Raw genomic sequence first — 21,408 nt, 5'->3', positions numbered from 1 at the left:
TATACCTGGAACCAAATTTCTTCAAAGGGTTCTCCCATGGGGGCAGCCAAAGAACCATTTTGGGTTCCAGATACACTCTTAGAAAAAAAGGTGCTAATTGTCACTAAAAACATTATCTATATTCACTATCCGGCCTAAGGCACACACTTAAAAGATCATTTCATTAGGCGATAATTGAGCTTTTTTTTAAAGTGTTCCGTTCAGCGTGTAACAGAAAACACACAGTCGAGATAATCAGGGGATTGTATTTTGCTGGTACTTGAGGTCTTCTTGGCAGCGGAAGATGGGTGGGTGGTCGGCGGAAGTCAGCTGGGCTCTTCATTTGTGGCAGTGGGAGGGACATGAATAATCGCCTCCGTCAAAAGCCCCTGCCTCACACATGGGGAGGCTGATCTGATCTGTTTGTCAATTTCTCCTTGAACCTTGTCTCTTAGAAACAACTTGCATTTGGCTTTGGATGTTTGCATTCCATTGTGGATTGAGCGATCATGAGCAACCCTACAGGTAGATCTCACAGCCACCAAGCATAGCCCCATGTGACCTTTTGAATTGTAGTTTACCAGAGAGGGTGTATTTAAGGAAGCAGCTGCTGCTGAAAGTGATTGAGAATCTGTTTCACACTGTCATAGGCTCAAAACCCTGTTATCCAATTTGCTATCCAATTAGTGTACAGTTATACGACCTGTAGTGATGAGAAAATAGCCAAACAGCTGTCTTCTGTTAATATTAGTCAGGTTTGATGTTTTGAACAGTATGAAGGCAGATACAGTATATGTATTTTCCTCTCACATAAATTCAACTTTTAATTTAATTCATGATGTGATGGGGATAATGTGCTCATCGAAATTACTATTATTATCTTTTAATATTTGATGGATCACGTGAAAGTGATGACACTTCATATTTACATGTTCATTTTCAAGAAATATTACAATTTTATTTTGTACAATATTATAAAATATTATAACCTGTTAAGAAACGATGAAAGCTGTTTAAATCCTGAGAAAATCTCAAAAGATTATAGGGAGCATTTAATCTGAAATTAGCTCGTTTATTTTTTTTTCATACAGTCCTGTGTTTTACTCAAAACAAAAAGTGCAAATGTGTGTTGGGGCGGAGAGAGAGCTAGTGCCTGGGCCTTGCATCTGTGAGCTGGGGGAAACAAAGGTTTGTTTGTGTGCCTCAATCACTCTTGCTCATGAAAGCAGACACTTACTTGGAGAAAAAAAAGTCTCCTTTTTTCAGGAAAACACTCTAAAACCAACATCCTGGGTATAAATTTGCAAAACGCAATACAGGCCTTATTGTGTGTGGTGGATGTGGGACGCATACGAATAGCCCCCCTGCCCCCTTCTCTTCTCCTCCTCCAAATAGTCCTGCCTCATTCCCCCAACCCCCACCCCTCTGATCTCCATACAACCTAGTGGCTAATGTACAATAAATAATAATATAATATAATAATATATCCCATTTAGCAGACGCTTTTGTCCAAAGCGACTTACAAGTCGGCTGGGGCCACTACTTTTACATATGGGTGGCCCCAGCGGGAATCGAACCCACGACGCTTGGCGTTGCAAGCGCCATGCTCTACCGACTGAGCCACACAGAAAAAGAGGGTCTCGGAGCCACTGTTATTTTATCTTCTTTTTTTCTTTTTTTATAGTATTGAATTCTAAGTTTTCTCTATGCTTCCCACTGACACTCTAAACCTGCATTCAACTTACTCCGAGCCTAATCTAAGAGGAGATTGATAAGATGATTTCCTTTCCCTTTATCTTTTAGAGAGAGCTTATTTTTTTTCGGGTGGGAGAATAAAGTTACAAGTGTGCTGCTGGGGCGGCTGCGCTCGACAGTATCTGAGGAGCGAATGAGACGGCAGGCAGGAGGCTGAATGGAGCGGCCAGTCAGGCCAGAGGAATGGAAGGCTGGGAAAAAGCAGCCTTGGCAGTGATACCAGGTCAGCTCCGAGCCCCCACCATAGCCCAGTCCATGGCACCAGGTGTCCTCTGAATTCAAATGATACTCTTATTCACAGATGACTGAGTATTAAAACTCAAAAATTTGCAACTGAATGCTGATATAATCCTAAGAAATATTTCTCCATTAAAGGGGGTGTCCCATTAAAGGAACAAGGCGGTCTTTGTGCAAGACTTTATGTATATTTATCAAGGTTTAAAAGGGAGGCAGGGGTGAGTGTGGGGTGGGGGCGGTGAGGAAGGCATTTCCAACTGTTTACATGTTAATTCCAAACTTAACAGCCCTTGTCCTGGAACTATTTATACTTAAAATGCTAATCTTTTTTTCTTTTCTGTTTTGCCACTTAGACTCTTGACTGTAGATGTGCTAATGCAAAGGTCTGTATGGAGACTAGCTTTGAAATGTGAACACTTTACGAACAGATATTTTTGTGCTATGATAATTTAGTATGTTAGTCAGCATCCAGAATTACACAACATCAAGATGATACAATTGTATTTGCTTTATTTGACCTACGTCATATTTAGTATTATTTGCGCTGTGAGGCGAGAGTTTGGTTTGATATTAAAAATGGTAAACAAACTTAGCAAATAATGTCATAATGATTTAGCGTTGTCAAGGCTCAGGGGAAGACCCTTTTATAACAAACGTTTGCTACAAAAACAGGGGGGCAGGCAAACGACAGGTCAAGGGCAGGCAGAGGTCAGTAGTCCAGAGCAGAGTCCGAAAGATACAGAACGGGAGGCAGAGGTCAGTAATCCAGGGTGGTGTGACAAGGTACAGATCGACAGGCAGGCTCATGGTCAGTGCAGGCAGAATGGTCAAAAACAGGGAAAGCTAGGCAACAGGAACTAGAGATAGAAAGGAGCACGGCAAAACCGCTGGCTTGCTTGATGAAACAAAATGACCTGGCAACAGACAAACAGAGAACACAGGTATAAATACACTGGGGATAATGAGGAAAATGGGCGACACCTGGAGAGGTGGAGATGAGCACAAAGACAGGTGAAACAGATCAGGGTGTGACAAGCGTTGACCCAGGAAATCCTCTTTCTGTTTGATGCATACTGTATGCTTGGCTCAAAGGTTATTTATAACTCTGGGAACTTCAAAGGTGATCTCATGCAAAACACAAAGAAAAATGTACTTTATGAGTAGTGCAGTGCAAGACAGAGAAAAGTAACTTGATGAGTAGTTCAGTGGAAGACAGAGAGAAAAGTAACTTGAGTCGTTCAGTGCAAGACAGAAAGAAAAGTAACTTGATGAGTAGTTCAGGGGAAGACAGAGAGAAAAGGAAGAAAGACAAAGGAGAGAGAGGAGAAAGAAAGTGAGAAAGCACAAGAGAGAGGTTATGAATGTGGTTAGCTCGAGCGCCATGGCAACTGGTCAAGAGTACACAGAAACGGAATGTGGGTAATGAAATGCTACAATCTCTTATACAGTCTATGGGTTGGCGTTGGACATTCATGTTCAGTTAGGTTGATTTTCTGTTTGATTAGTTTTTCATGTTGGTTTACTTTCTTTTGGTTGACTTATCGCGCCAGCCAGGGTTATTTGTCAAGCGCTGTTTTTTGGCAATTAAAATGTGTGAATTTAAAGCATCTATTCACTATTGAATGTGTCCCCAAGGCCTTCCTTGCTTGATACTTTTTATTATATGCATAAAAACACATTTACCCTGAATAGAACATTGACTATAAACCAATCACTTTAAATCATTAAGCATATAAGATAAATTCCATAAAGTGCCAAGCTCATACAGTCTTTGCAAAAAACACAACTACTTTGAACAAAGACACTTTTAAATCAAACTCAAGCTGAAATCTTTGAATATGCTGTCTGCAAATTGGTTTGCACCCATTGTAAGGGTGAATGCAGTCTTTACATGTGAGTAGTTTCAGACCTCCACAACGTGAGAACTGTCACTTAAACTTTGTAAAAGTGTAGGCCTAGAGTTGGCGATCAGCGCTATGGCTGCATGAGATAGTTACACTGAATTTACGGATGATACATTTGGAATCGAGAGCTGTTATGACTACCGATAATGACGCTGTGTGTTTCAGTTTTCCTGTATAATTATCTTGCACACAAAATGGTTTGATAACAAACATATAACATGCAAATTCCTGATTGAACTGGATCCTCATGAAACACCAGTGACTGATACCTCGTCTAGAATTCCGGCCTCCACACTCTTTGCACTTCGGCAACACTCTCTTTCTTTCAGTCTAATTATGATGCTAATATTAGCACTCTAAACAAAGAAGCAATTCCAGTGACAGAAATGAGAAACATAATGCTCTCTTCATACAAAAGAGGAAGTACAGGGGTATTGTCTGGGCTACAAGACCGCAGGCTCCACAAAGGCCCAGAAGCCCATGTCTACAACAAGGTGGTGTTAGCCTGCTTACATGATCAACGGAAATTATGCACAGCCCATTGTGATCAAATATCATAAATGGATGCATGAATACCCACAGAACCACCCCTCTAAATTACTATTTATATAACGGCCAGAGCTGTGGAGTGTACAATTAGTCATATTCGTCTGCTGAAATTAATTGACAGAGATGTGGGAGAAAGAAAGAGTGACCAAAGAAAGTGTTTTGTCAGTTCTTTCATCTAACAGGATTAATTAGAGATATGAAATTGAAATTCCTCAGTGGGGGGTCCTGTTTACAACCCCCGGTTTCCATTCCACTCCTCTCTCCTCTCCTTTTGTGTTCCTGTTTACGCTAATGTGGCTTCAGTGCTTCTCCCTCTGTGATAAAAGCAGGGTCCTCTCGCCTGGCCACAGCAGTAGGCAGACCACGCACTCGCTCACACAGCATTCAACCTCTTCCCTTTTCACCTGAGACAAATGTCCCGAATTTATTAGGACAGTGTTGATTTGTTTCTAGAATTTGAATGTGTGCGTATAATCTGATGCACGATTTGTAAGTATAATTTTGACAACATTTTTTGGAAGTGATGATGCTCGTGCTACTGTAGTAGGCCTACGTTCTGCAAGACAGACTATGCTAGGTCAGGGAGTGACTTCTGATGAAGGGCCATTGTGGTTTGAATGGAATTATGGGTTATGTCACCGTTCACCACAAAACAAGAAAGGCCTCCTGATAGATTCCCTCTTAAATGATGAGAAACATATAAGGTCATTTTTCTCACGGCTCAGACCTCTAAATATACAAGAAGATCCAGATGTCAAATATGAAGTTTGAATTGTGTCATTTGACGTTCCAAGGACATCTTGTCGCTCATGTGTATAATGTGCAAACATGTAAAAAAAATAAAAAAATCAGATGAACTATAAATTGTCAACCAGTAAAAAACAAAATTCAACACAGGCACAGCCGTGTAGAAAGGAAGTGTCACAAATGTCACCTTCCCGACCATCTTCCCAGTGCAGTGTAAATAATAATGTTCTGATCAGTAAAGGTACAGGTCGAGGGATACTGGGTCCAGCACTTGACAAAGTTACAGTACATGTTCTTTTGTATGTAGTCATATCTGAACATGGGCAAACTCTTACCCTAATGGACGCATACTAGATCTATTCCGTATCTCACTTCTGTTTATTTTGTCGTTTCTGTAGAAAAATGTCAGGTGATGGTTACATTTCTGTCACATAGACTGACTGACCTCTGCCTTTTGGTATAAAGAAATGATACAGGATGACTTCATTCGTGAGTTGTTGTACTTTTGATGTGACCGGGTTTAAAGGAGGACGACAAAATACTAAGTTAGCCTTACAAATGAAAATCACACTTTTTTTTTTGCGTACAGTATAATAACACTCGATGACCTCCTACTGTCTTTCACCGAAATATACCTCCACCAAAACAACAAACATGAGCCAAGTGATCGCCAATGGCTAGTCCGAGAGTTGAAAGAAGAAAAGGGGGCAAGGATATAAAGGAGGGGGAAAAAGTGATCTCCCAAGGAAAGGAGGAAGGCCAGGATGCAGATATGATTTGAACCGGAAAGAGCTTTGTGTCTAATGCTTGCCACATTTGCTCTTGAACGAAAGTCTAATTACCCATTGGTATTTGGTGCCAGCGTTCCCATGTCCCAGGCCCAGCCTCTGGGCTCTACAGCCCCATTGCAGTGCTGTGTCCTGGGCCAGCTGCCTCCCAAACACTTGCAGGTACGGCCGGGCTAATGGTCCGACCACAAGGGAGGCAGATGAAAGAGCAGGAAACTGCTGCCAGAACCACTGTAAGGATTTATAGTGAAGAGAGTAGAGTGAGAGAAGAAGGGAACAAGAGAGAGAGAGAAAGAGTGAACGAGGGAGGGAGGGGGAAGGATGGAAAATAGAATAGAGAGCATCATAGGAAACAGAATAAAAATGCTGCAGCGGACAGTGATTTGAACCATGAAAATCAAGATGGGTTCTTCTTTTTGTCGTTTTTTGGAAGGACAATTGTGGTGAAACTGGGATACTTGCCCCACCAGCACAACAGTGGACAGTATCCCAGTTTCACCACAATTGTCCTTCCAAAAACGACAAAAAGAAGAACCCATCTAGATTTTCATGGTTCAAATCACTGTCCGCTGCAGCATTTGAACCTCACTCAGCATTTTTATTCTCTGTTTCCTATGATGCTCTCTATTCTATTCTATTTAAAGTTTAACCAATAATTATTGCCTTAATTCACATCTGATTACACGATACGTATTAAAAATGCATCTGTCTGTGTAGTATTATTTTTGGTAAAACACACCTTGTTTTTGAAACACACTGACATTGAAAATAGAAGCGTTCCAAATGATTTCAGTGTCTGTTCAATTTTGCAAGTGTCATTGTTAAGGAGTGGCCTTCATATCCTGGTGTCAACGGAGGTGATAAAGTGAAAGTTAAAGGCGAGGTCTAAGCGACACGGTATTTCCAGAGCTCAGTCTGTGTGGCTCCATACACTCCAGGAACAGGAATTCCCACAAGCTGGAAAAACACGTACAAGTGTTTAGGGGAAAAGGCCATGAGATAATCTGTCTGTCATTCTTTAGCATGAACATTCTCGGGCTTATGGGTATACCTCATCATAGACATGTGTTTTAGCCATTCGTTTAGGTGTGGATGGGTGGGTGTTGGCTATGTGATAAGACATCACAGAGACACTGGCTCTCGTTTTAAAATATTATTGTATTACGTTATGGACTATTCTATTATCGTAGTAGTTGATTAGGAAAGTCTGTGTGTTTTTTTTGGGGGGGTGAGGGGAGATGGGAGAGAGAGAGAGAACTCTGGTGTATCAGTGGAAGGGAGGGAGGGGTAGAACAGGGATGAGTGAGAGCGCTGGGCCAGACATTTTATGACTTGCAGTATTACTTCAGCTTGTTTTCTTAGAGGGCTGACTGTCACATTGAGATGGCTCAGGAAAGGCAGAAATAATATGTCAGTGTTTCTGAGGAGACAACTCAAACAGTGTTGATCCTAATAGATTTAGGCAGCTGGCTTGATGAATAATGGGCTAAATAGAACAAGCAAACATTTGCTTTTCTTTTCTTCTTTTTGGGGGATTTTGTTCCACATTACCACTATTTCACTTTGCATAGCTGAGGGTATAAATCTTAGGACTGTGTTTGGCATATGGGGCCCATCATTGGACTGTTACTATGTTACAGCCTCTCCCTTTCACCCCAAACACAGTCTGGTTGGCTGATCTCTGTGCGTGTGTGTGTGTGTACGTGTGTGTGTTTTTGCATGGATGTGTGTGCGCATACACAAGCTTCCACAAATGTACATCTATCATATATGTGTGTGTGTGTGTGTGTGTGTGTGTGTGAGAGAGAGAGAGAGAGAGAGAGAGAGAGAGAGAGAGAGAGAGAGAGAGAGAGAGAGATCACCGCTGTCCACTGTTGTGCTGGTGGGGCATGTCACTAAAACGCTCCAGTGACAGAGAATGAAAAGCTATAATTCCTGCAATGAAGTGAAGTCTGACTTGCTGGCATGAAGCACTTCCTATCCATTGTTCTGGTGTCAAAGGGAATTAAAGGAGAGGGTCAGATATGGCTGGTAATAAGGACAAAGTATAATGAGCAGGTGAACATTTAACAGATACTCAGGGAGAGGGACTATGACAACCAAATCAAGCCTAGCAGAACCTTAGCATGACAACTGGTGAGCAACAGTAATATAGCAACTCTGCTGCCCATACATACAATACCAGGCAGATGGAAAACCTACATTTTGCTTTCACTGTCAACCAATAGTCCCACTCAATAACCATGGTTAGCCTTGTCCCCTCAGGATCCTGCTAAGGGATTCCACTAGCTACCAAAGGCTGATTGGGATTTTTTCCTGGATGGATGTGATCAGCTCTCATATTGATAAGCAAAAGGAAGGAAGAGGGGCAGAAATCAATCAGCTTAATGAAACAAATCAATACAATAAAACTGCAGAAAAAGTGACGTCATTCATTTGCAGAGACGGGATGATCCCCCACCAACCGCACACATTGATTAGAAATGAGGTCTTTGTGGAAACCCTTGTGAGGGAGGGTATCATATTAGGAGAGGAAAACAATTGATGGCGGTTATATACTCCTTGGAGAATTTGTGCTTTACTGTGGCAAGAATATAGGTTGACGGGATCGATCCATAACCAAATCTCGTTTGACACTCTAAGTGCGCCGTCTCATGCATTGTTACCAGTGTGGCTGCAGGTGTGATCTTTTCCTTATTTCTATGAATAACATCCCATAGATTTCCCCCAGCGAGTTGACTCGAGCATGATTCTGATATTGAATACATCACAGCGTACAATAAAAAAAAAAGGTCCTGGACAAGGGTCAGAGGTGCAGGCTAATGTTCTGTTTGTCTCAATAGTACTATTGTTAATCATGATTTGTAATCAATAGCACTGCCGTGAGCTGTCTTCACTGATGCCTGTTAGAATGCATTTTGCCTGGCTGAGAGCTATGGAGTTTGGTGATGTACATGGGGGGGGGGGTACTACAATCTGTATCTGTATGCAGATGGGCTCAGGTCTAGCTCTCTCCCTCTCAGCTTTAGACCTTTTAGGTTGAACCCAACACAGCATCATCTCGCTCCTAGAGGACAGGACATGTTGGACTTCTCTCATCACTTCATATGCAGAGAATTACTATGCAATATGTGTGACAGGATGCGTGTATTGTGTACGTTATGAATGAAACAGGGATGATCTCCCCTGGCCTGTGTTCGCACACACAACTGAAACATTCAGTGCATTTGAGACGAAATCGAACGGTGAAAAGCGGTGATACTTTGCACCAGTCAGGTCTCATCCGAGCTGCAGACACTGTATGCCTTTTCTGCAACCAGTTGGAGAAACAGAAGAGAGGAGAAAAAGCGGGTGATGTGAGATTGACGACTTAAATACTTCATCAATCAATGCTGCAGCCAATGTGTTGTTTTGTGATTGGTGGAGAATTCAGGCAATCCATCTTTTTTTCTACCAGGAACTGGTCACTCAGGATTCCTCTCAGGTGCTCCCCCATGTTATTCCATTCTTTCTTGATTTCCCGGGTTAACCTGTGTTGTGGGTGTGGGGGCCGTGGAAAGGGCCACATACACCATGCCTTCACCTGTCATTAGTGTCTCTGTGACATGTATGCTGCCGCTATAGGTCTATGTGTCCACTACGGCACACTGCAAAACACACTCTGCTCATAGGGGGGAGTTTGTGGGCATGAACTCAACCAGAGTAACACAGCATTGTCCTGGTGATCAAGTGCCAAAATGAGTCAATAGGCAGGGAACTACAACGAGTTAGATGTTCTACTTCTTAGAAAACACCTTGCCTCTGATGAAGGGTTGAAGAGCCTCATGAAACAACTGGCACAGGATCTGTTAGATGAAAAAAAACAACAATGTTAATTCAATTAATTGATTTAGGAAATACAGCATGCCTCTAATATAAAAATGTCTCTTTCTCTCTCACCCCTCCCTCCCTCTCTCTCTATTTCTTTCCGTCTCCAGTTTCCTGTGGTTATAGTATTACTGAAGCCCCTGGGTTTGGTCAATCAAAATACATCCCTTTTTCTGCTCCCCCAGAGTCCTGTGATAGAATAACTATGCAAGGGGTTAGCTTTATTTAGCTCCTTGAGGAGTTAGCCAATGTTGTGTCAGGCAGCCACTCACAGCTAAATCAACAACAAAAAACAGAAAAGAGGGTGAGAGAGGGGAGAGAAAAAATCCCGCATCATGTAAGCAGTGAGCTTTACGCAGCGAACGGTTCTCACTGCAGCACCGCACCCCATGCTAAGCTCGGAGCTTGAACTGAAATCCTCTCACTTATCCCGAAATCCAACATGAAATACTGTCAGATGTACTGTGTTCCCTGGAGTTGTGTGGAGGACTGACAAGCATTGGGAGGGGAGATGAGTGTTACTGAGGGGATGAGAGGATGTGGGGCCTGGACACAATGATACATCAGCAGCGTTGTGAGTGTGATTGACTGTCATTTGTGTGAATAGTACCTATGCTGTGATTTATTTGTGTGATTGTGTGATCTTTTACAATAAGTATAAAACAAACGTTTAATAAATATTGGGTATTTCCAATTTAGTCTGAATATTTACACAAGTTTATACTGTTAATTTGTGCTTATGTGCCAGTGTAACGTGTCATTTTGGAGATGTGTGTGAATGTTTTTCTGTGTGGTTTTGTATGTGTGCACGTATGTGTATGTTTATATTTGCGCGCATATGTGCGTGTCTGTGATTTGGCGCTCTAATGTTTAATGAGGGGGGGGGGTGATGATATTGGGAGAGTGGGCGTTCTTCATCTGTACATAGCTGAAAGGCAAAGAGCAGGAAATAGAGTCATAGCATTTTGTTGTGCTTCACTGCACCTTCTTATTAGAGGGGAGCAAAACATAAAATAACGACTGGAAAATTGTAAGCTTGGTTCCATTATAATTAGGAAGATCACAGGATGCATAATCCAATTATTTTACTTAAAAGCGAGCATTGGAATGTGTTAGAGGATGTACAAACTCACACCACATACAAGAGCACACTTTAGAAGCACTGTGGCTGTAGCTGTAAAATGTATATACAGTCAGGACAAAAACACACACACTCACACAGCTGTACGAACCCCATTTAGAACCACACGTGCACTAACTCACATTACAACAACATACAAATAATTGAGAAGAATTTGCTGCTAGATTAAGTTTAATGTGCTTGACGTTCAGGGGGTGGTAAGAAACGGTACACAGGAAGATCAGAGGAGTGTATCCCTGCTGTGTTTCTCTGTCATCAAAGCAGTGCAGGAGCCCATTTTAGGACCCGAAAACAGGGCCCTTAACAGTAATTAGCAGTCGCAAACGGACACAGGTCTGAGCGCTCAGCTGATTGGCTCACAGAGGGGTCACTAAAGGTCAACCCTCTCCATATGGAATGATATAAACAATCATCTATAGACCACAAAACAAATCAATCCCTTTTAACACTATCCACTTCCTGCTTGGACGCCCCGAAGGGTCAGCGGTCAGCAGACATAGAGAGAGAGAGAGAGAGAGAAAGTGTAGGGGACCAGAGAGACTGGACATTGTTCAGTCGGTCACACTCGGTCACTTACATTATCTATGAGGTTGGTATCTTCTCTCGAAAACTCAGTTGTTGTTCGTAAGACATGGAATCATGAACTCGAAACATTTGAAAATGTCACAATGACAAGTTGTACAGTGGACTTAGTATGTTTACATATGTTTTCAGCAAGCAGGGAAAGAGAAGTGAAAATATGAAGCAGAGACAGTTATGACTGTGGATGCTTCTAAATACAATAGGGAACTGGTGAAAAGAGTCCAAACCAAACCCCACATGAGATGCCTCTGTTGTTTATTCCTCCAGGCAATGCAGGGGAGTGGAGAGCAATGAAGCTGCTACCTAGCTGGATTTGAACCTCTATCAACCAATGAAAAAACTATACACTGTATATTCATTCTGGCACCATGGCAACCCTTTTCTGGTTTATATGAGAACAGTATCTGTTCAGGAATATAACTTTATCACTTGTTCAAATCATTTATCTCAAATATTTGCCTCAAATATCTTCGAAATATAACATTATTAACTCAGCCAGTAAATATGCAAACATATTTGCCATATCAATTGCTTTTTTGTCTTTCACTATTTTGCTAAAATAATAGTATGTATTGTGTTGATACGTTGTGTTGTCAATAAAACATTCAAAATAACAAAATCTCTCAACATTATTAACATCTTGTTGTTTGGTAATGTTGTGGTAAACTAAGAATGCCAGACCTTTTTCTTCCAGGGACACCGGAGAATCTTTGTCAAAATTGATGTTCTTTTAATTAGCTCGATATAAAAGAGTGAAGAGACAGAGAGCGGAGGACAGAAAGAGAGAAGGAATTATAGAAACAAAATGCTTGAGGAATTGAATTACCAGACCCTTTTCTCATTATCAGTTGGCCGTCTTTTATAGCCCCACCAGTAACAGATGATGTTCCCATGGCCCCTCACAATACAGAGACATATTATTCAATCCTGGCTTCTATGAAATTCCTGCAAATAAAACCTTTGTCCTGGGCAACGGCTAATTATTTGACAGATTGCTCCCCCGCTGGCTAAGGTTACAGTGTGGAGTGCCCATGTTTTAGGCCGCCGCAATCCCACCGGCCCCCACCACACAGAGGGGCCACTTTGAGAAAATCCCAGAGGGCCTCATTCTTTTCAGGAGATTATATTTTTCAGTCCCCCCTGCCTCCCCCTTCCATCTATCCATCCAAAATCAGGGGAGAGCGCGCGTGTGTGTGTGTGTGTGTGTGTGTGTGTGTGTGTGTGTGTGTGTGTGTGTGTGTGTGTGTGTGTGTGTGTGTGTGTGTGTGTGTGTGCGTGTGTGTGTGCGTGCGTGTGTGTGTGTGTGTGTGTGTGCGTGCGTGTGTGTGTGCATCCTTGCATGTTCATGTGCATTGTTCCGTGGGTGTGTGCATGTGTGTGTGTCGTATGGAGGGGTGGCAGGGAGGCATGTGTGTCAGTGACGGCAGTCATTTCATAGTTTAAAGGGTGTTCTCAAGCAGAAATGTGTATTCTTCCCAAGGAAATAAGGTTGGAGGGGAAGGACGAAAAGAAAGCACCCCCCCCCCTTTAGAATTACCCAATGAAATGTACTTCTTATAAAATAAAAATGTGTCAAAATGTATTATTATTGTATATATGAACTTGTATTAATCATATGATCATCCAATATTGTACATATACTGCTGAATTCAATGGGACAGAAAGAGATGCTGTATTGTATTTGCATATGTATATGTATTGCATTTCTATGAGCTTGAGTTCCATGTGAAACCAAGATATGAAACATGAAGTGTTGAACATCAGCACATGAAGGGATTATCTTTTACAGTGAGACGTCAGTGACTGGCAGTGGCCAATACAACAGTTTGTCATTAGTGGTGGGCTGGATGATCTAAAGAGATCTTTCAAATCTTCTTCTCAAAATGTCCAAATGTTATATTCTGCAATAGGCTTGCTTTGTGTGGTTCAACACAATTCCACTTGAATGCAGAGAGAAGAAAACACATACATTTGTCTGTTTGTCACCATTTGGCCAAATGGCACATCTGAAAATACAACAATAGATATTATTTTACTTTGCAGCTTGGCCGTGTAGTGGGATCCAATTAAACTATTCTAGCATTTTGGGACCAACAGTAGTTGTTTGTGTCAGTGTTGTGTGGTTCTTTCTGAGGCTGTGCTCACCTGGCATGAACCCAACCAAGCAGAGCCTGGAGTATTCAGTGCTCAACCTGAGTGAAGGTCACACTAGACCAGCCTTTTCCGCTCCCCTCCCCAATGAGCAAACATATGGTCACGGAGCACCTTGAACAAGTTTGGTTGGCCAGACACACTAGTCCAGCCTGTGGAGAGAGATAGCAAACAAAAAAACAAAGCAAAGTGCTCTCACTAGCTAGCGAGAGCAGGACAAGGAAAATAAATGTTTTATCAGATCATCATCAATGTGTTTGTCATCCACAGGCCCTGCTCTCACCTTACCCAAAACTTACCCAGCCCCACATAGTGGCGGACACAGAGTGGTACACAACATTGCCACCTTTCTCTCTGTCTAGACTTATATATGTCCTTAAGCCATTTTGCCACAACTTTGGAAGTATGCTTGGGGTCATTGTCCATTTGGAAGACCTATTTGCGACCAAGCTTTAACTTCCTGACTGATGTCTTGAGACGTTGCTTCAATATATCCACATAAATTTCATCCCTCATGATGCCATCTATTTTGTGAAGTGCACTAGTCCCTCCTGCAGCAAAGCACCCCCACAACATGATGCTGCCACCCCCGTGCTTCACGCTTGGGATGGTGTTCTTCGGCTTGCAATGCTCCCTTTTTCCTCCAAACATAACGATGGTCATTATGGCCAAACAGTTCTATTTTTGTTTCATCAGACCAGAGGACATTTCTCCAAAAAATATGATCTTTGTTCCATGTGCAGTTGCAAACCGTAGTCTGGCTTTTTTATAGCGGTTTTGGAGCAGTGGCTTCTTCCTTGCTGAGTGGCCTTTAAAGGTTATGTCGATATAGGACTTGTTTTACTGTGGATATAGATACTTTTGTACTTGTTTCCTCCATTATCTTCACAAGGTCCTTTGCTGTTGTTCTGGGATCTATTTGAACTTTTCGCACCAAAGTACGTTCATCTCTAGGAGACAGAACGTGTCTCCTTCCTGAGAGGTATGGTGGCTGCGTGGTCCCATGTTGTTTATACCAGTTTACTATTGTTTGTACATATGAACGTGGTACCTTCAGGCATTTGGAAATTGCTCTCAAGGATGAACCTGACTTGTGGAGTTCTACAATTTTTATTCTGAGGTATTTGGCTGATTTCTTTTGATTTTCCCATGATGTCAAGCAAAGAGGCACTGAGTTTGAAGGTAGGCCTTGAAATACATCCACAGGTACACCTCCTATTGACTCTAATTATGTCAATTAGCTTATCAAAAGCTTCTAAAGCCATGACATCATTTGCTGGAATTTTCCAAGCTGTTTAAAGTCACAGTCAACTTCGTGGATGTAAACTTCAGACCCACTGGAATTGTGATACGGTGAATTATAAGTGAAATAATCTGTCTTTAACAATTGTTGGAAAAATTACCTGTCATGCACAAAGTAGATGTCCTAACCGACTTGCCAAAACTATAATTTGATAACAAGAAATTTGTGGAATGGTTGAAAAACTAGTTTTAATGACCCCAACATAAGTGTATGTAAACTTCCGACTTCAGCGGTACGTTTCTTCAACTGTATATATATATATATATATATATATATATATATAAATGGGTGTAATCATAAGGTAGAATATCACCCCCTTGTTCAAACACCCTCAGTAATAGCTTCCATGTTTCCTCTGTATTAAGCTCATTAGGGATTGACCCTAAGGCATCAAGGAGAAAAAAAAGAGAGACAAAATCTTTGGGATAATGGATGCGTGCTGTTTGGAGAGACAGTAAAAATAAACAGGTCTGCTTTGATAATGAATATGCTCTAAAGTTGAGCCCTGCAGAGTGTGAGTTCATCACACAGGTCTAGTTCATAACTCAACGTGGTTAGTGTGTGTGTGTGTGTGTGTGTGTGTGTGTGTGTGTGTGTGTGTGTGTGTGTGTGTGTGTGTGTGTGTGTGTGTGTGTGTGTGTGTGTGTGTGTGTGTGTGTGTGTGTGTGTGTGTGTGTGTATGTAAACATTCGGATGAATGACACACTGTTATATACTGTGAATGGGGAGAGAGAAAACTCTGGTGTGTCAGTGTCCGACTTCATTAGTCTCAAAGAGGAAACAAAGGAAGATGCACCCTGAAAAGGTACCATCCCTCATCTGTGAGGCCACCTCCTGACACATTAGGAATCTGTATGCTCAATTAACCACTGGCAGGCTCATTTCTCTCTCTCTTTCTTTCTTTCTCTCTGTCTCTCTCTCTCTCTCTCTCTCTCTCTCTCTCTCTCTCTCCAGCTAGCAGATTTGGTTCCTTGAAAGATCTGGGAACGTTGGTTGTTTTTGGTTTCAAGAACTTTGAGTTTCTTCATACATTTGGCCCAGCATCGTCCGGGTTAGGGGAGGGTTTGGCCCGGCCGGGATGTCCTTGTCCCATCGCGCTCTCGTGACTCCTGTAGCGGGCCGGGCACATGCACGCTGACACGGTCGCCACGTGTACGGTGTTTCCTCCGACACATTGGTGCGGCTGGTTTCCGGGTTAAGCAATGCGGCTTGGCTGGGTCATGTTTCGGAGGATGCACAGCTCTAAACCTTCGCCTCTCCTGCGTCCGTACATGAGTTGCAGCGATGGGACAAGACTGTAACTAGCAATTGGATACCAAGAAATTGGGGAGAAAAAGGGGTAAAAAATGTATAATAAAATTATAATAAAATAAAACAATCAGGTGCTATGATGAAACTGGCTCTCATGAGGACCGCCATAGGAAAGAAAGACACAGAGTTTCCTCTGCTAAAGAGGACAGGTTCATTAGAGTTACCAGGACAAATAAATGATTAACAGAGCTCAAGTAACAGACACATCTCAACATCTGTTCAGAGGAGACTAAGTGAATCAGGCCTTCATGGTCGAATTGCTTTAAAAAAAACACTACTCATAGATAGCAATAAGAAGAAGAGACTTTCTTGGGCCAAGAAACACGAGCAATGGACTTTAGACCGGTGGAAATCTGTCCTTTGGTCTGATTTTTGGTTCCAGTGACGCAGAGTACAGTAGGTGAATGGATGATCTCCGCATGTGTGGTTCCCACCGTGATGCATGGAGGAAGAGGTGTGATGGTGTGGGGGTGCATTGCTGGTGACACTGTTGTGATTTATTCAGAATTCAAGGCACACTTAACCAGCATGGCTAACACAGCGATATGCCATCCCATCTGGTTTGCACTTAGTAGGACTATCATTTGTTTTTAAACAGGACAATGACCCAACAAATATCCAGGCTGTGTAAGAGTTATGGCTACTGCATCAGATGACTTGGCATCCACAATCACCTGACCTCAACTCAGTTGAGATGGTTTGGGATGAGTTGGACAACAGAGTGAAGGAAAAGCAGCCAACAAGTGCTGTGGGAACTCAAGTGGGAACTCTTTCAAGACTGTTGGTAAAGCATTCCAGGTGAAGCTAGTTGAGAGAATGCCAAGAGTCTGCAAAGCTGTCATCAGGGTGACTACTTTGAAGAATCTAACATTTTCAAAAAAGAATCTTACGACTTGATTCCCTACGTGTTATTTCATAGTTTGACGTCTTCACTATCATTCTACAATATAGAAAATAGTAAAAAAATACGTGTGTCCAAACCTTTGACTGGTACTGTTAGTATACCTTTACTAAGACTCAAAATTGAGCTCAGGTGCGTCCTGTTTACATTGAGCCTTCTTGAGATGTTTCTACCAGTAATCCACCTGTAGTAAATTCAAATGATTGGACATGATTTGGATAGGCACACATCTGTAAGGTCCAACAGTTGACAGTACATGTCAATGCAAATACCAAGTCATGAGGTAGAAGGAACTGTCCGTAGCGCTCCGAGACAGGATTGTGTAGAGGAAGGGTACCACAACATTTCGGCAGCATTGAAGGTCCCCAAGAACACAGTGGCCTCCATCATTCTTAAATGGAAGAAATTTGGAACCAGCAATACTCTTCGTAGAGCCGGCTGCTTGGCCAAACTGAGCAATCTGGGGGGAAAGATTTTGGTCAGGGAGGAGACCAAGAACCCGATGGTCACTCTGACAAAGCTCCAAAGTTCCTCTGTGGAGATGGGAGAATCTTCCAGAAGGACAACAATCTCTGCAGCACTTCATCAATCAGGTCTTTATGGTCGAGTGGCCAGACGGAAGCCACTCTTCAGTAAAAGGCACATGACAGCCCGCTTGGAGTTTTCCCAAAGGCACTTAAAGACTCTCAGACTATGAGAAACAAGATTCTCTGGTCTGATGAAACCAAGAATGAACTCTTTGGCCTGAATGCCAAGCGTCACGTCTGGAAGAAACCTGGCACCATCCCTACGGTGAAGCACGGTGGTGACAGCATCATGCTGTGGGGATGTTTTTCAGAGGCAGGGACTTGGAGACTAGTCAGGATCTAGGGAAAGATGAACGGAGCAAAGTACAGAGATATCCTTGATGAAAACCTGCTCCGGAGCACTTAGAACCTCAGACTGTGGCCAAGGTTCACCTTCCAACAGGAGTGGCTTCGGGACAAGACTCTGAATGTCCTTGAGTGGCCCAGCCAGAGCCCAGACTTGAACCTGATCAAACATCTGTGGAGACACCTGAAAATAGCTTAACAGCGACACTCCCCATCCAACCTGACAGAGCTTGAGGGCAGAGAAGAATTTGAGAAATTCCCCAAATACAGGTGTGCCAAGCTTGCCAAGCTTGTAGCGTCATTCCCAAGAAGACTCAAATCTGTAATTGCTGCCAAAGGTGCTTCAACAAAAGTACTGACTAAACGGCCTGAATACTTATCTTAATTTCAGTTTCACATATTTTTTATAAATTTGCAAAAATGTCTAAAAACCTCATATTGCTTTGTCGTTATTGGGTATTGTGTGTAGATTGACGAGGAAAAAATACAATTTAATCAATTTTAGAATAAGGCTGTCACGTAAAACAATGTGGAAAAAGTCAAGGGGTCTGAATTTGTTTCAGAATGCACTGTATATGTTTGTAGCCCTTTCCTGCAGTCAATTAACCAAAAGTGCCCTCTTTGGCCTCAGGGTGGAATGTTATTCATATTTTTCATAATTTTCAAAATGAATAAAGAAAACTGACAGAAATCTGGAGTTTCTATGTCAAACAGTTTTGCTATAATTCAGTTTCCAGTGATGTACTGTATATAAGGTGCTGTTTTGGGTTTTAAATTCAAAATTGAATACATTCCAATTCTATATATTACATGTTACAGTTGTCTTATTTAAGCCCATAACCATGTGTGTGAGGTGTAAACTTTGGTTTCAAAGTAGATTTGTTTAAGACCGCCAAGAATCACTCTGTGTGACCTGATTAAACCTGTAGGAAACATTATGCTGAAGTACTGAAATTCCCGCAGAATAACGTTGTTTCTTATTGTTCTCTAAACTATTTGAGAACATTCCCATTGTCAAACCAGATGTTCCTAGAACATTACCAAAATTGAAATGAAATGTTTCCATGTTTGAACTTTTAGGAAATGTTCTGTTAAAGTACTGAGAATGTTCCAAAGCCAAGCAACTATCCTGCACCATTCCCAGAAATGCATGAGAAGGTTGTATGAAAAATACAACCATGCTCTAAGAAACATATGGTACTCAGAACGTAATGTGTTAGCTGGGTCTATTTCGCTCTTTCCTTTCTCTACACTCTCTCTCTCTGTCTCTCTCTCTCTCTCTCTCTCTCTCTCTCTCTCTCTCTGTCTCTCTCTCTTTCTCTCTCTCTCTCTCTCTCTCTCTCTCTCTCTCTCTCTCTCTCTTAGTTTTTTCTCTCCCCCAGTCTGTTTCCCTTTAAAAAGTGTTGCCTCACAGTGTCCATTAGTTTGTCTCATGAGCTTGACGGACACTACGTTTTGCTACCTAAATATTCCTTATCAGGTTGATGATTGTTGGAGTGATTCTCATCCTGTAAGTAATATGTTGTAATCCAACTGTGGCTGTGGGTGGTCATTGATTAAAGTTGGAAACCGAGACACAGACCATGGCCATGTCCCTCCAATTCCCTCTTCTCTCTCTCTCTCTCTCTTCTCTCTCTCTCTCTCTCTCTCTCTCTCTCTCCCCCCTGCCCGGGCACACACAATCATCCCTCACTGCACATTTCCCCTGTTGAGCCAGCCTGTCACCTGGGGATCCTTATCTCCCCATGAGTGACTGTGAAAAATGACAAGTGTGAGGGGGACACACGGAGGGTGATGGTGGCGGTGATACGCATTGCTGTCTGATTAACGAGGTGAAACGCCGCTCTTTAAAAACGCAGGGGTCAGGGGTATGAGACCTCCATCCAACACTTCACCACACTTCACACGCCCAACTTTTTACATGGCCTTTTGCTCTCTCTCTCTTTTGGCGTGCAGCTGGCTGAGCAATTCCTTCTTCCTGTGGGGTCAGCAGTTCACTGTGCTGATAGAGACCCTGATATGTCCATTAATAACACTGGAGCCCTCACATGAGGGGAGAGGTGACGTCTACATTCTGGCTACATCACTCTCTCCTCTCCTCTCCTCCTCCCCCCCCCATCCTCTCCTCTACTCTCCTTTAGCTTGTTACCTCCACCCCAGGATACATTATATAATATTAGTCTCAAAATGTTCTGATGTTCATTGCTCAGTGCAATCTGGTCAACAGCATGTTGTGTGTGTGTGGGGTAGAACACAGATTGACAGACTGGTCCAATCTGGTCAACAACATGTTGTGTGTGTGTGGGGTAGAACACAGATTGACAGACTGGTCCAATCTGGTCAGAACTAGAATGGGCCCAAACAGAGGTGCTAGTCATAACTCTGAGCTGGTCTTGTTGTGCTGCTGGCTAATTACCGCCACTATGTAGATGCAGAGTGCTGCTGGTCAGTATAACTTGTGTTTGTGTTTATGTATGTGTGTTTGTGCGAGTGTGTGTTTGTGTTTGTGTGTGTGTTTTTGTGTGCCGTGGTGGCAGTGCCGATTAAGAGGGAGATTAGCTGGCCGTTCTGAGGAGGGGGGCGGGCTAGGGGGGGCGACAGAGGGGGTAGCGAGGGGCGGGGGCTTCCCTCTCCTGGAGATGAGCCCTGACCTTCTCATTTCATCCTCATTAGTATCTCATGTCAACAGAGCAGCCGCTCCTTAATCATCTGCTATCATCCCTGCACACACTCAGAAGCACTCATATACACACACGCATACACACAACAAAAATCACACTCACCTAGAAACACACATACACACATCTGGCATACACACATGTAAACAACCAATGCTGAGACAAACACAGATATTTGTCAAGATTTATACCGTCATATCCACACACTTGTTATTGTATGTGTGTATAAAATGTATTTAACTATGCAAGTCAGTTAAGAACAAATTCTTATTTACAATGACAGCCTACACCGGCCAAACCCGGACGACGCTAGGCCAATTGTGCGCCGCCCTATGGGACTCCCAATCACGGCCAGTTGTGATACAGCTTGGATTCGAACTAGGGTGTCTGTCACTAAGAAATGTCCTTGTTTTTGAAAAAAAAAAGCAATTTCTTTGGTCCATTTAAAATAACATCAAATTGATCAGAAATACAGCGTAGGCATCTCAGACTGGCCAATAAAAAGAAAAGATTAAGATGGGCAAAGAACGCAATCACTGGACAGAGGAACTCTGCCTAGAAGGCCAGCATCCTGGAGTTGCTTCTTCACTGTTGACGTTGAGACTGGTTGAGGACTTGTGAGGCGTCTGTTTCTCAAACTAGA

General features: G+C 42.5%; 1 long non-coding RNA gene across 1 annotated transcript in view; it reads left to right on the top strand.

Moving 5' to 3' along the window:
* LOC135522461 (uncharacterized) overlaps positions 1–12,127 on the top strand; it is a 79,480-nt gene extending 67,353 nt beyond the window's left edge. The window contains exon 3 of the long non-coding RNA XR_010452683.1: positions 11,817–12,127. This is a non-coding gene — a long non-coding RNA (uncharacterized LOC135522461). The remainder of the gene's footprint in view (positions 1–11,816) is intronic.
* The last annotated feature ends 9,281 nt before the right edge of the window (positions 12,128–21,408 follow it).

The sequence above is a fragment of the Oncorhynchus masou genome, chromosome 30, assembly GCF_036934945.1.
Source record: "Oncorhynchus masou masou isolate Uvic2021 chromosome 30, UVic_Omas_1.1, whole genome shotgun sequence".
NCBI lineage: Eukaryota > Metazoa > Chordata > Actinopteri > Salmoniformes > Salmonidae > Oncorhynchus > Oncorhynchus masou.
This window is presented reverse-complemented; position numbering and strand designations above follow the sequence as displayed.